Source organism: Otolemur garnettii, unplaced genomic scaffold (genome assembly GCF_000181295.1).
Source record: "Otolemur garnettii isolate 467f Iridium unplaced genomic scaffold, OtoGar3 scaffold00170, whole genome shotgun sequence".
In the NCBI taxonomy this organism is placed as follows: domain Eukaryota; kingdom Metazoa; phylum Chordata; class Mammalia; order Primates; family Galagidae; genus Otolemur; species Otolemur garnettii.
Genome location: NW_003852565.1, coordinates 648,829 through 654,525, shown reverse-complemented (window position 1 = coordinate 654,525; position 5,697 = coordinate 648,829). Strand labels below are relative to the sequence as shown.

Below are 5,697 nucleotides of genomic sequence, written 5' to 3'. Positions count from 1 at the left end.
CGGGTGTGGGTGTGCATGTGTCTGTGCAGATGTGTGTGTAAGTGTGCACATGTCCATGCAGATGTGGGGGGGTGTGCATGTATCCATGCAGATGTGGGGGGGTGTGGGTGTACACATGTCCATGCAGATGGGTGTGGCTATGCATGTGTCTGTGCAGATGTGTGTGTAGGTGTGCACATGTCCATGCAAATGTGTGTGTGATTGTGCACATGTCCATGAAGATGTGTGTTAGTGCACACATGTGTCCATGCAGATGTATGTGTGTGCATGTGTCTGTGCAAATGTGTGTGGGTGTGTACATGTCTGTGCAGATGTGTGTGTGATTGTGCACATGTCTGTGCGGATGTGCGAGGGGGTCTGCACATGTCTGTGAAGATGTGTGTGGGGGTGTATACATGTCCATGCAGATGTGTGTGTGTGGATATGCACATGTCTGTGCAGATATGTGTGTGTGCATGTGTCCATGCAGATGTGTGTGTGTGGGTAGGTGGCTGTGCAAATGTCCGTGCAGATATATGTGTGTGCACATGTCCATGCAGATGTGTGTGGGTAAGTGGGTGTGTACATGTTCATGCAGATGTGTGTGGGGGTGTGTACATATTCGTGCAGATGTGTGTGTGGGTGTGCACATGTTCGTGCAGATATGTATGTGGGTGTGCACATGTCTGGGCAGATGTGCATGTGTGTGGGTGTGCACATGCCTGTGCAGATGTGGGTGTGTGTGGGTCTACACATGTCCGTGCAGATGTGGGGGGGCTAGTATGCACGTTTCTGTGTAGATGCTCACAATCGTGCATGTGTATCTGTATGAGTGCACGTACACATGTGTACATAGACACACACGTGTGTGTCCTGGCCCTCCAGAGGAAGTCAAATGGCTGCTGTCAGGAGTTTTCAGATCCTGGCAACACCTCTAATACCTGCCTTGAATGGCCCTGGCCTGAGCATCCCCCCAAGACACCGCTAGGATGTGTGCTAACCCTCAAGGCAGCTTCCTACCCACATCCTGCTCTTCACCATCGATGGTCACAAATTCTGCCACACAGCCAGCCCTGGTGCCTCTGAGGGACCCCTGGCCCTGCGTCTGGCCCCAGGGCTGCCTGTGGAGGGACACGGAGGGGGTGAGCGTGAGTGGCTTGTTTCTGGGAAGCCCTATCCCTGCACATGTGTGACCAACCCAAAATCACCAGAGTCACCTACACACCCAGGCATGCTCAATGTGGGCGAGCTGGCCCAGCATGTGTAGCTGTCACCCATCATAGCATCTTCCTATGACAAGGATGGCTTCTGCAACCAACGAAAGATGTGAAAACATCTCTCACACAAAGCTGACCTGACCCCTGAGCAGAATCAGTAGAGAGCAGCCTGGCTGGAGTGTTACAGAGGAGGGACACCAGCTGGCCTCCATGGGCACCCCATGTGAAAACACTCCCAGGAGTGAGGCTGTGCTGGGGCCCAACTGCACCTGCAGGGTCCTCTGCTTGCTGAGGCCTCCAGGACTATCCCATACCACCTTTCTGCAGGAGCCTGTGGGTACTGAAAATATACACAGGAGAAGGATGAAGGGGGTGGCCTACCTCAGCCAGGCTGTCTGTCCTGGGGAACACCCTCTCACCCCAATTCTTGGCTCCCATTGTGCCTAGAGGGGTGTGAACACAGCCCTGACCACTGCCAGAGACCAAGTGGTGTTCATGCTACTCCTCTCTTGAGGAAAAGATGGAGGAGAGTGGCTCCAACTCCCTAGGTCCATCCACCTTGGGTTCAGAAAGCAGCCAGCAGCTTGGGCAGCACACTCAGTGAGCACACACCGTCTGTCCCCTTCCCCTGGGACAGCACCTCCCAAAGCTCTGGGGACACACCTGTGGAGCCTGCCCAGAATGTGACTGAGTGTGACTGAGTGACTCCCACTCAGATGTGCCCATAAGCTGGAAGGAGCCCCTACTCCAGGGACCCACCCTCAGCTGGGGGAACTAAGGTCACAGATGCCTCTTCCCAGGCACCTCACTCCTGCCAATGACACGCCCCTAGCTGTCCCATGCAGGGGCCTGGAGGACTCCACACTGCTGAGTGCTGAGGACTCCACACAGCTGAGTGCTGAGTCCTCTGGTCACTAACTGAGTAAGGCCTGTGTGTGTCACTGTGTCCCATCCTCCTGCCTTGCTGGAGGGACACTGCTGTCACCCCAAGGGTGCAAAGGAGGGGGCTGAGGCTGTGAGGGAGACCCAATGCACCGAGCTTCTTCCACAGGTGCCACCAAGCTCCCTGGCCTGAGGTCCAGGGAGAAGTGACTAAGTGATGCTCACCAAGCACTTGCTTCCCAACCCTGTCCCTGGAGAGCAGGCACACTCAGCAGTAGAGGGGACCCTAAAAAACAGATTCAAGGCCACTACAGGTGGTCCCTAGGACCTGTAGCTAATCCCTGCCTGTACCAGCTCCAGATCCAGGGTTCGAGTAGGTCCTGAGCCCTCCTAGAAGGGCTGGCCCTGTCTTGGGTGGTACCCTCTGTCAGCACTTTCCTACATACTTTCCAAATGTGCATTTTGGGGACACAGGAAAGCCGCATGTGGGATCCCAGGAGCCTCTCCCCTGCAGCCAGGGCCACCTCAGGTGAATGGATGTAGCCCGGTGACAGCCCAGCCATGTGGTGGCCCAGCTGCCAGCCCTGCAGCCTCTCTGCTTCTCCATCCTCCACCTCCAGGCACCTGGCCCTACTCAGGGTGAAGCAGCATGTTGGCACCGGGCCTTGAGTTAATCTCTGCCTGCACCCAGCTCCAAAGGAGACAGCAAACTGTCCCCAAGGATCTGTTGGCTGCCTGCGACTCCAGAATTCACCCAGCGTCTGACCAGGGGAGCAGAAAAGGGCCAAAGAGGAAGGAACGAAGAGACAGGAAGGCAGAGCGCACACTCAGAGTGGGTTTGTCCAGAGGACACTGTCCCCGGTCACCTGCACCTTGGGGGCCATTCTGAGCCTCGGGGGCCTGGGGTCGGGCACCCCACTGTACTGATTTGGAGTGACCAGTTCAGACTTGTTTCCCTTCCCCACAGGCCAGAGGGACCACCAGCTTATCACTGCATGGAGACTCAGGCACTGGACCCTTATAGACACCAAGACATTGGATGTCCCTCTCAGAGCCAGGAAAGGATATGAGGACACGGGCCAGCCAGGCCGCCCCTGCCCCAGCCACCTGCCGTCTGCCTCTGCTGCATGTGTGGCCTTGGGCACCCTCTCCGGCCCCCTCCTCACCTGAGAAGTAATTGCCACAGACAAGGCAGTGGCTGCATTTCTTGAACGGAAGAGCCGGTGGGAGCATGTGCTCTAGGTTTTATTCGCTTTTCCAAACATGCTTCTTTTGTGGCAAAATCTGAATGACTGATAGTACAAAATGGAACACAGATTTTAGAAAGATAAGATTTTGGCACAAAAAGTCTGATTTCTAAGAGTTTCAAACAGAGAATGTGTTTAGACTTCACATTTTACCAACACTGTGAAGAAATTGTCTTCTTGAAACTACCCAATTCTTCAGTCCTCGTGGGCTATTTTTTTTTTTTTTTTGGTTGGTTTGTTTGTTTTTGAGACAGGGTCTTGCTCTCTCACCCAGGCTAGAGGGTGATGTCATCACAGCTCACTGCAGCCTCCAACTCCTGGGCTTAAGGAATTGTCCTGCATCAGCCTCCTGAGTGGCTGGGACTACAGGTGACTCCACCATGCTGAGTTTTTTATTTTTACTTTTTTGGAGATAGAGTCTTGCTGTGGTGCCCAGGCTGATGTCAAACTCCTGTCCTGAAGAGATTCTCCTGCCTCAACTTCTCAAAAGTGCTGGGATTACAGGCGTGAGCCACCACACCCAGCCTTCTCTCATTTTTAATCCACAAGATCATCCAGCAACCTGCAGGGCTAGAATCCAAAGCTCTTGAAAAAAATTATTCAACTCCTTGAAAATGCAGGACATTGCCTTGCATTGCTACCAGGGCCCTCAACATAACAGCAATCCCTCTCTATGGAGCCTGACCCTCCAGGAGCTACCCGCATCCTTGTCAGGAGAGCTGTGCTTTCTGAGATGTTTTAGGGACGACGGACAGTGGCCCCTTTGCCCGCTCAGCTGCTGTCACCACTGCAGTCTGCTCTCAGAAAGACAGAGCCCCATGGGTAACCTCCCGCACTCTCAGAGCACCTGCTGCCCATAGGGAAATGGTCCTGTTACACACACACACACACCCAAAAATTATTGGCCTCAAAATACATAGAAGCTACAACTGCATTCAAATGTGTATTGAGTGCCCACTCGGCCATGGGCAGACACGAATAAGGCATGTCCCCTGCTCACTGTTCTCAGAGAGCAGAACCCCCTCCATGATCAGCTGTCTGAGAATAAGACAGGTGAGTGTCTGCCACCACCTGGACATAGGTGGGAGCAGCAACTGTTCTCACCTAGACAGGATTTGTTCTCAGAAAACCTGGAGGCAAAGTAGGAAGGGAGACTTTCCAGCAAGACTGACCCCTCCCCAGACAAACCAAACAAAACCTCCAGGGTGGGCCCTGACACCAGAACCTGCCACGTGCTGAGAGGCAGCCTGCAGGATCCCACGTGGCAGGGAGTGAGGCTCGAGGACCCACAGGCTGGGTCCTGACCCATGAGAGTGCCTCCTACTTCCACAGGCCCTAAGGGACTGACCCTTAATCTTGAGGGTCCACCTGGAACAGAGAGAATGGCCTGAAAAAAGGGAAAAAAAAACATTTTCTGTTTCTTTAAAACCCCCTCACTAAAACTGACACCCCTGCCTCCACTGCTGCTCGGCAGAAGAGTGCCTTTTACTTTTAGACTGCAGGAGATGGCTCAGGGGAACCATCCTGGCAGAGGTCTGGTGTGGGGGGAGGTCGCAGGAGGTCCTAGTGAAGGTCCGGCTGGCAGGAGATCACGGGATTACCTTCCCTGAGATGAAATGATCAAACCATCAGCTGTGCTTGAGCAATGACGCCCTGAACCTCAGAACCTCCCCATAACAGCTCTGTATTTTTGTTTATGGGGGAGACATTTGGTACTTCGAGGTAAGAATAAGACATGTTCCTTCCTTGCCACAAAATTAATAAATTTCTCCTTTTTTCCTCCAACCCCTTGTCCTCATTCTTCTGATGTGGCCTATGGACAAACGCTCAGCTCTTGTTAAAACACCCAACAATGGCATAGAGAGACTGTGGGATATGCTGAAGGCAAACTTGTCCCACCTCATCCACGGGTGACGGCCAGCTCAGGATCATCCCCGAGGGCTCACACCTGGCTGTACCTCCCTGACCTCTTCTGCACTCAGATCCCCTCTGAGAACTGTCCTTGCTGTATGGCTGGGCCATTACCCACTCTGTTCTGAGCTCCTCCTTCATTTACCTTCTGCCCGGAGGCTTCCTCTGCAGCTCTGGGGGCCACACTTGCCAAGGCGCAGGAGGTCCTGGAGAGGCCACCAGCCACCACCACACATAGTTCCCTTGGCCACCTGCCTCTGCTCTGCTCTGGTTCTAGACTCAGGCTTTGTTTTTTTTTTTGTTTGTTTGTTTGTTTTTTTATGTAACATATAACTTTATTAAAAACATATAAAATATTTTAAAAATGAATACTGGTTTCAGAAGAAAACTAAGAGACGAACAACAACTTTAAACTTGTTGAAGGACTCCAAGTGCTGAGGTGATTCCTGGAAGACCTGCGA

The 5,697-nt window shown here is 53.0% G+C and overlaps 1 protein-coding gene across 1 annotated transcript in view; it reads right to left on the bottom strand.

Annotated features, from left to right (window-relative positions):
* Window positions 1–5,697, bottom strand: part of OCA2 (OCA2 melanosomal transmembrane protein) — a 358,711-nt gene that overhangs the window by 316,639 nt on the left and 36,375 nt on the right. The gene's annotated exons all lie outside the window — the stretch shown is intronic.